The sequence below is a fragment of the Theropithecus gelada genome, chromosome 8 (assembly GCF_003255815.1).
Source record: "Theropithecus gelada isolate Dixy chromosome 8, Tgel_1.0, whole genome shotgun sequence".
Taxonomy (NCBI): domain Eukaryota; kingdom Metazoa; phylum Chordata; class Mammalia; order Primates; family Cercopithecidae; genus Theropithecus; species Theropithecus gelada.
The window spans coordinates 59,144,470-59,154,705 of NC_037676.1; positions in this window are offsets into that span (position 1 = coordinate 59,144,470).

The window sequence follows — 10,236 nt, forward strand, 5'->3', positions numbered from 1 at the left end:
TGACAAACCTGACAAAAACAAGCAATGGGGAAAGCATTCCCCATTTAATAAACAGTGGTGGGAAAACTGGCTAGTCATATGTAGAAAGCTGAAACTGGATCCCCTCCTTACACCTTATAGAAAAATTAACTCAAGATGGATTAAAGACTTAAATGTAAGACCTAACACCAGAAAAACCCTAGAAGAAAACCTAGGCAATACCTTTCAGGACATAGGCATGGGCAAAGACTTCATGACTAAAACACCAAAAGCAATGACAACAAAAGTCAAAAAGACAAATGGGATCTAATTAAACTAAAGAGCTTCTGCACAGCAAAAGAAACTATCATCAGAATGAACAGGCAACCTACAGAATGGGAGAAATTCTTTGCACTCTACCCATCCAACCAAGGGCTAATATCCAGAATCTACAGAGAACTTAAACAAATTTACAAGAAAAAAACAAATAACCCCATCAAAAAGTGGGCAAAGGATATGAACAGACACTTCTCAAAAGAAGACATTTATGCAGTCAACAGACATATGAAAAAATGCTCATCATCACTGATCATCAGAGAAATGCAAATCAAAACCACAATGAGATACCATCTCACACTAGTTAGAATGGCAATCATTAAAAAGCCAAGAAACAACAGATGCTGGAGAGGACGTGGAGAAATAGGAACGCTTTTACACTGTTAGCGGGAGTGTAAATTAGTTCAACCATTGTGGAAGATGGTGTGGCAATTCCTCGAGGATCTAGAACTAGAAATACCATTTGACCCAGCGATCCCATTACTGTGTAAATACCTAAAGGATTATAAATCATGTTACTATAAAGACACATGCACACATATGTTTATTGTGGCACTATTCACAATAGCAAAGACTTAGAACCAACCCAAATGTCCATCAATGATAGACTGGATTAAGAAAATGTGGCACATATACATCATGGAATACTATGCAGTCACAAGAAAGGATGAGTTCATGTCCTTTACAGGGACATGGATGAAGCTGGAAACCATCATTCTGAGCAAACTATCACAAGGACAGGAAACCAAATACTGCATGTTCTCACTCATAGGTGGGAGTTGAACAATGAGAACACATGGACACAGGGAGGGGAACATCACACACCGGGGACTGTCGGTAGGTGGGGAGCTGGGTGAGGGATAGCATTAAGAGAAATACCTAACGTAAATGACGAGTTAATGGATGCAGCAAACCAACATGGCACATGTATACCTATGTAACAAACCTGCACGTTGTGCACATGTATCTTAGAACTTTAAGTATAATTTAAAAATAAAAAGAAAACAGCATTGTTACTATTGTCCCTAAAATTTTTCATCTTACTCCCAATTCTCCAAGAAATACAAATGCCAAGGCTGTTAAATAACTCCCATTTAGCTTTTCTTTTCTTTTCTTTTTTTTTTTTTTTTTGAGACAGAGTCTTGCTCTGTCACCCAGGCTGGAATGCAATGGCACTATCTTGGCTCACCGCAACCTCCACCGCTCGGGTTCAAGCAATTCTCCTATCTCAGCCTCCTGAGTAGCCGGGATTATAGGCATGTATCACCACACCCAGCTAATTTTTTGTATTTTTAGGAGAGATGAGGTTTCTCCATGTTAGTCAGGATGGTCTCGAACTCCCAACCTCAGGTGATCCGCCTGCCTTGGCCTCCCAAAGTGCTGGGATTAGAGGTGTGAGAGCTTTCCTTATAAAGACTTTTATTAAATGCTTTTATTCTTACACAAATTCTTCCTTCCTTGTCTGAGAACAAGATTTCTTCTCCTTTCCCGAGTCAGCCCATCTGTGCTTTTAAAACTACTTCCACTTCTTTCTGATCTTTCTCTACAGTTGTTTCTCTTTTTCTCCAGCACCTTCGTTTTCTCTCTTCAGGTTATTTTAAGTCAATAAATATTTATGGAGCACCCCTCTGTGTCAGGTACCATGCTGGTCACTGAGAATATAAAGAAGAGTAACATGCATCCCTTCCCTTTCTAGAGGAGGAGGAAAGGGCTTCCCACTGCCTGAGAACATGATGGAGAGACAGAATGTTTCACTGTGGCCCTTGCATGTCCTTGTTCCCATAGCTGGAGTAAAAGGAAAATAAATCTTGGGACCCCAGGCTCAATAAGCCAAAGTGAAAAGTCAAGCTGGGAAGGGAGTCACACAAAGCTACCTCTCATTTTTTTCCTACATAAGATAGCTACGGAGATAAAAGAGCTATATACCTCCCTCACCATGTGCCCACAATGGGCTCCAAGATCTTTACCCTAAAACAGTTTTGTTGAATTTCACCCTGACAATGTAAATTGATAGCTCATTTATCTTCACAAGCATGGAACAAAGGACAGAACTTAAAGTCATCCCTCTGCTCACCTGAGACAAATGTATATCTGATTTCTTCCTCTGCCCTATGTTTATTTTATCTTATGTAAAAATGCAGTTTCACTGAGTGAGAAAAATGCATAAGTGACTATCCCTCTACTTCTTTCTCACACGTAAAATGTGTATTCAATAAATGCTGATCAAATACTCAAAAGAATGCAACTGCTTGCCTCTTGTCTACCCACACCCTTATAAGCTTTTTTTTACTCTTTTCCCAATATATGCCCTTTTCTCTTTAAATATTGAGGTCCCAGATCCTCTTTAGAAAAAGCACAAACCACAGTTTTTCCTTTGTTCCATGTCTTTTTCCCAGGTGCCTCCTTAACCTTGGCGAATAAACCTTTTAAAATGATTGAGACTCACCACTGTCTTTGATTTACACTGACCAGTAAAATCCAAATTGCCCAAACAATGGCTGCACATCCACAGAACAATCCCTTCCTTCTCAGAGAATCATCCAAGTTAAACTAGTTAAACTGTCACAGAATGCCTCTTGCCCGAGCCTTGTAAAACATTTCACTCTTGTTCCCTTAGTTATACTGCTCCCTCAGCTCCTTCTAGTCCCTGGGATTTTTGAAGAAAGTCCTATGTTAATGGCAGTGTTGATTTTCACAATTTTTGATGCTGTGACTTAGGGCTCGACCCTGCTATTCAGCATCAGCACAAGACAGCAACTTTAGAGAGACTGTTTAAAGAACAACCACACTTACATGAGGTCAAATCCTTTTAACAAGTTCCTTATTTTATATACACTTTTTTTTTTTTTTTTTTTAAGATGAAGTATCGTTCTTGTTGCCCAGGCTGGAGTACAATGGCACTCTCTTGGCTCACTGTGACCCTCCACCTCCCAGGTTCAAGTGATTCTCTTGCCTCAGCCTCCTAAGTAGCTGACCACGCCTGGTTAATTTTTATATTTTCGTAGAGACAGGGTTTCACCATGTTGGCCAGGCTGGTCTCGAACTCCTGACCTTAGGCAATCTGCCCATCTGGGCCTCCCAAAGTGCTGGGATTACAGGCATGAGCCACCTCACCTGGCCTTTTATATATACTTTTATATACATGTACATGATATATTCCTAGAGGTTGTTTTTCTGATTGAACTTGAATTGATACAGAATTTGGCACGAAGAAAGAGTTTCAGAGGGATAACATCTTAAGGACAAGTTCTTTGAATTGAATGTGGAGTTGGTTTTCAATTTGATTAGATTTGAAGGCATTAATGACCCTGTTTCCAGTGGCAAAGGGGCAGAACATGGCAATCAGTTGCAAAAGTCATGCAAATTTTTAACTACATTTACCTATAGAAGGTAAGTCTCTTGGGGACAAAGTATTTACCACTCTAGAACATTTTAGCAAAATGCAGAGTGAAAAAGGGTAGGTTGGTTTCTTCTAAATGTGCTGTAGAACTTAGGGGGAAAAAGTGAGTTCAGGGCTTTAAATTCCCAAGTTATCTGCATAAGGACCTGAAAAGCTCCTATGACTGCCTTAAAAACAATACAGGCCAGGGGCAGTGACTCATGCCTTAAAAACAATACAGGCCAGGGGCAGTGACTCATGCCTGTAATGCCAGCACTTTGGGAGGCTGAGGTGGGAGAATCGCTTGAGGCCAAGTGTTCAAGACCAGCCTGGTCAACACATTCTTGCAAGACAGTGAGAATCTATCTCTACAAAATTTTTTAAAATTATCCAAGTGTGGTGGCACATGCTTGTAGCCCTAGCCACTTGGGAGGCTGAGGTGGGAGGATCACTTGAACCCAAGAGTTTGAGGTTAAAGTGAGCTATTATTGTGCCACTGTTCTCCAGCTTGGGTGACAGGGTGAGGTCTTGTCTCTAAAATAAATTAAAAACTTAAAAAAAATTCTTATCTCCTGTGACTACAGAACTGAGATTCTGAAAAGCAAATCCAAAGTTTCATTTTACTGGTGGGTAAATTACAAGGCAAACTGAATACTCAAACTTGAATGGTCTATTTTATTAAAATTAGGGCACTGATTGGGAAGGAATAAGATTCTAAAATTGGGATTGGGTCATATGGACAGATTCTGATAAATCTGGAGACCTTGTGCCCCCAAATTCCACCAAGCCTTCTGTGCACTTCTACTGCTGCTGCCTGAAGAACCTCTAACGACTTTCACTTGGCTGCTTTACAAAGGGCTGCTGGTGCTCTCCAGGACATACTCCCACCACAGGTCCCTGAGGGCCTCAGAGGGTGAGACTCAAAATGTGGCCTGTAATGATATGCAATGAACACCAAAATAACTGCATGATTTTCCAACTTATATTGACATAAACCTGAGGAATATATGAGGGAATTGATCTTCAGGGTGTGGAATCAGAGTAGAGAAAATACAAAGTTGGACCAATAAGTAAAGACACACCCAAGACTGGCTAATTTATAAAGGAAAGAAGTTTAATTGACCTACAGTTCCACATCGCTGGGGAGGCCTCATAATCATGCCAGAAGATGAAGAAAGAGCAAAGGAACATCTTACATGGTGGCAGGCAAAAAAGAGTGAGAGCCAAGCGAAAGGGGAAACCCTTTATAAAACTATCAGATCTCATGAGACTGATTCATGATAATCAGACTCATGAGACAGTACCATGAGAACAGTATGGGGGAAACCACCCTCATGATTCAATTATCTCCAACCAGGTCCCTCCCACCACACATGGAAATTATGGGAGCTACTATTCAAGATGAGATTTGGGTGGGGACACAGCCAAACCATATCACAAGGTATTCATTATGTGTGTTTGGAAAAAATCTGGAAATTAGAATGAGTTATGCAATGGACTGAATGTGTAACTCCCAAATTCATGTGTTGAAACTTAAATCCAAAGGGGTGGCATTTGGAGGTGGGGCCTCTGGGAGGTAATTAGTTCATGAGGGTAGAGCCCTCGTGAGTGGGGTTCATGCCCTTTTAAGAAGAGGCCAGAGCCTGAGCTAGCTCTCTTTAGGCCAGGCGAGGAATAGCAAGAAGACAGTTACCTATAAACCAGGAAAAGGCTCCTTACCAAGAACCTGATCCTGCTGGCACCCTAATCTTGGACATCCAAACTCCAGGTCTGTGAGAAATAAATGTTTGTTGCTTAAGCCACATAGACTATGGTATTTTGTTATAACAGCCTGAGCTGACTAAGATAGGTTATCACTTGTTTTCCAGATTTAGCCATATGCTAGAGTGAGTATTTTATTCATTGCACATTCATGTCATATACTACCAGAAAAGACAAGCAGAAGCTGAAAATAAAAGGTGGAGGCCTACCAAAACCTTCCACACTCATCTTAATGCAACTATTAAATGCTTCATTAAAAATTTTTAGAAATCTAGGGAAAATATATGACTAAATGGGGTGCCAGACTTCTCGCATTGATGAGGATTGTTCTGAGCAAATGAAAACATAAGTAATTCTACCTATAAGCAAATTCCTGTCAAACTTTTAAATTTTTATGCCCAGTTATTTATATGGGTTATGATTTTGTACAGTTGCTTATCACTCAGTGCTTTTCTTACACATTTAGATGAAACAAACTTGTGTGACCTCTATGATGATGTCTGTAAAATAATTAAATACCAGACCTGGAGCTGAGCTGCAGTAGATAAGGACATTTAATCCCAGGCTACAGAAAACATAAAAGCATCTATATCTCTTCCAAGTGGCCAGCCACCATGGTATCCAATGTGAAAAGAGTTTTGTCCCCCAGAAAGCAAGGAAATAAAACCCTTTTCTGTGACAACATAAAGCTAAAAATGGATCTTAAAGAATGGACGGTCAGAAAGAGAACACTCAAAGGAAACAAACACCTGCAGGGCTGAGAAAATGAAAGGAAACCATTCCAACGGCAAAGAGGAGCAGCAGTGGGCATGTGGCTGGAGGAAAGCAACTTTCTTTAAGTAGTCAATGCAAGCTCTGAATATAAGGTCTGGAATTTGACCTTATATTCAAATATAGTCTGAGAAACTATGAATGTTCTCCAGTTAAATATGAGGCACAAATTCAGGGAAATAAGTGCAGCAGTTCTGGCCCCTGTGAGACATGGACCATGTAGGGCCCACAGATGAAGCTCAATGGAATGAGAAAACTCAAAAATAGTAAAAATAGCTAACCTTTTAGGTGACACTGATGCAGGTAAACTCCTAAATTGGAGCTCAGCTCAGGAGTTTTCTTGATAGTGAAAGAAAGCAGGTTTATTCAGGCAACAGTGTACAGCAGAATGGCTGCTCCATAGACAGAGTAGGGCTACCACATAGGCAGAGTAGCACTCGTGAATTGCTGGCTAGCTATATTTATTCCTACTCCTAACTATATGCTAAATAAGGGGTGAGTTATTCATGAACTTTCTGGAAAGGGGGCAGAGAGTTCTCTGAACAATATGAGGTAAATTCTGGGCATTGCCATGGCATTTGTGAATTGTCCCGGCACTGATAGGAGTTTCTTATAGCATGCAAATGTATTATAATTCCTAGTCCTAGCTGTTTTTAGCTTTGTTCTTTGCTTCATCCTACAGCAGGGCCCTGAAAACAATCCTGCTGCTTTCCTACCTCAATGTGATGCCTTGTGATTAGACCTTAGGGTAAAACAAATACTCCTCATTTTTCAGATAAAAAAACAGAGTCACACAGAGGATAAATCATTTGTCCTAGGTCACTCAACTAGGTGAGAAGCTATCCCATCCGACTTCTGTGCCTGTGTTCACCACTACCCCACATTCCCTCATCTGAGAAGAAACAGCTCTCTGGGCTGCTGCAACTGCCACAAAGGCTTGTTGTTGTTTTAATAGCTCCTTGAGAGATAGAATAGTAAATTATAATTAGAAACCCACCAAATAGCATTTATAGTTGCTGTACCTGGTTAACTTACACTACCTAAAGCTTGTGAAGTTCTTGTTTCATCAGGTGGAGAGGATACTCTTGACAAGTCATTGTTATTTTCATAAACTGAATAGCTTCAAATTAATGCTACTTATCAATATCTCTATGATGCACACATCATATGAATATTTTGGAAAATTTCAAGTGCTCAGGGGGTGTGTTAGTTTGTTCTCATACTGCTATAAAGAAACACCTGAGACTTAGTAATTTTTAAAGGAAAGAGGTTTAATTGACTCACAGTTCAGCATGGCTGGGGAGGCCTCAGGAAACTTACAATCATGGCAGAAGGCAAGGAGAAGTCAGCATCTTCATCACAGGGAGGCAGGACAGACTGAGCGCAAGAAGGGGAAATACCAGATGCTTATAAAACCATCAGATCTCATGAAACCCACCTACTATCACAAGAACAGCATGGGGGAATTCGCCCCCATGATCCAATTACCTCTACATTTGGTCTCACCATTGACATGTGGGAATTATGGAGATTAAGGGGACTACAATTCAAGATGAGGTTTTGGGTGGGGACACAGCCGACCCACATCAGAGGGGGAGGGACAGCAAGCAGTTTCCCTTAAGAAGGAAAGGGACGTGGCACCCCTAGCTGGTACAGTGAGTGATTGACATGTGCTGTTTTTCTTGCTATCCAGAAGTCACTATGTGAGATACTGTGAAATATATATTTAGTCTTTATCCCCTTTTCCTCTCTTACAACCTTAAAATCCTTGGAATCTCCAAGTGCTTTCTGTATGCTAATGTTGATAGATAGCTTCAGTGTGGGCTGGTCACTGGAAAAGAAAGAGCTTGATTAAAGGGTTGGGACTTTCAGCCCTACCCCCAACCACCAGGGAGGGTGAGGGTGGGTGGTGCTGAAGGTCAAGTTGATTACCAATGGCCAATAGTTTAATCAATCATGCCTGCATCATGAAGTTTCCAGAAAACCCCAGAGGACTGGTTTGGATAGCTTCCAAATAGCAGAACCTGTAGAATAGTTTCCTGAAGGGTGCCCTGCCCTGGGAGGGCATGAGAACTCCGTGCCCCTTCCTGCATACCTCACCCCATGCATGTCTTCATCTATATGCTTTGTAATAAATGTATAAGTGTTTCCCAAATTCTATGAGTTGCTCCTGAACCTAAAGAGCCCTGTGGGAATGGGAACCCCAATTTGAAGCTGGTTAGTCAGAAATTCCAGAGGCCTAAGATTGCTATCTGTGGGGAGTAAGGAAGTCTTGGAGATTGAGCCCTCAACCTGTGAGATCTGCTGCTGTCTCCAGGCAGATAGTGTTGGGATTAGATTGGAGGACACTAGCTGGTGTCCACTGTAGAACTGACTGCTTGCTTACTGATGCGGGAGAAATCCCCACGTATTTTGGGGTCTGTGGTGTCATGATATATATTGGTTTTCACCCACAGTTCCTGGCTCATGGCTCCCATAGCCCTTGTTGCAGTCTTTTGTTATCAAGTTGGGTGTGTTAGGCCTCAGAGGCAGCCCTCTGACCCTCTTCTGCCTTCTTTCACTCTAACATTCCTCGCCTTTCTGATTGTGGCTCCTGAGATTCTCCCATGTAAGATTTGCTCTGTTGCCCAGGCTGGAGTGTAGTGGCGCAATCTTGGCTCACTGCAACTTCTGGCTCCCAGGTTCAGGTGATTCTCCCTGCCTCAGCCCCCCGAGTAACTGGGATTACAGGTGCTGCCACCACGCCCAGCTAATTTTTGTATTTTTTAGTAGAGACAGGGTTTTGCCATGTTGGCCACGCTGGTCTTGAACTCCTGATCTCAGGTGATCTGCCCACCTCAGCCTCCCAAAGTGCTGTGATTATAGGCATGAGCCACCACGCCCAGTCCCATCCTATACTCTTGGGAAAGGAATGCTGACATCATGAAGCTTCCATAAAAACCCAAGAGGACAGGGTTCAGTGAGCTTCCATAGCTGAACACGTGGAAGTTCCTGGAGGGTGGTGCCCTGAGGAGGACATGGAAGCTTTGCATTCCTTCCCCCATACCTTGCCCTGTGGATCTCTTCATCTGTATCCTTTGCAATATTATTTATAATAAACCAGTAAACATAAGTTTTTCTCTGAGTTCTGTGAGCTGCTTCAACAAGTTAATCAAACCCAAAGAGGGGTTGTTACTGGGTAGCTAGACAGGCATCAGCAGGGCAGGAGAGGGCTCCCTCTCCCTGCGACACACACACCAGGGGTGTCAGCCACCCATCTGGTGATGGCCAGGCAGTTGTTAAGCTGTCTCTCTAAAATAAGAATTGGTTACAGCCAGTGCCAGGGAAATACAGTCTCCCAATAGACAGAAACACATGAAGCTGGTGATCAGCTTCCTGATAAAATCTCAGGAGTTGGGCAAGTGGGCTCAAGCATGCGCACCAAGAGGCAAAATGGTGGAGTTTCACTGCTCTATGACCTTCCTCTAGGAATGCTAGACTGGTAAGGAGAAACACCTCAAGTGAGCAGGCGTACAACTCCAGTAAACACACTGTGCCTGCAGCCCCTCCCAGGTGCTGGCAGGCCATTGTGCATGTGGAAAGCTCACATCCAGGGAAGATTTGTGGGAAAGGGATGCAAGACCCTGGAAGCCTGCCAACATATAAGACCCCAAGTCAAAGGTCAAACAATGCGCTTGATCTCTCAAGTCACCCACTTGGTCATTTTCCAAGCGTTCTTTACTGTCTTTTGTTTCTACTCTAAAGCTTTTTAATAAACTTTCACTCCTGCTCTAAAAATTGCCTCAGTCTCTCACTCTCTGCCTTATGCCCCTTGGCCAAATTCTTTCTCCGGAGGAGGCAGGAACTGAGGTTGCTGCAGACCTGTATGGCTCCACCACCAGTAACATGGGGACTGCAACTTGAAGCTCGTCAGTCAGAAGTTCTGGAGGCCCAGAATTGCGACTGGTGTGTGGGGAGGAGCAGACAGGGACTGAGCCCTCAGTCTGTGAGATCTGACACTGTCTCTGGGCAAATACTGTCAGAACTGAATT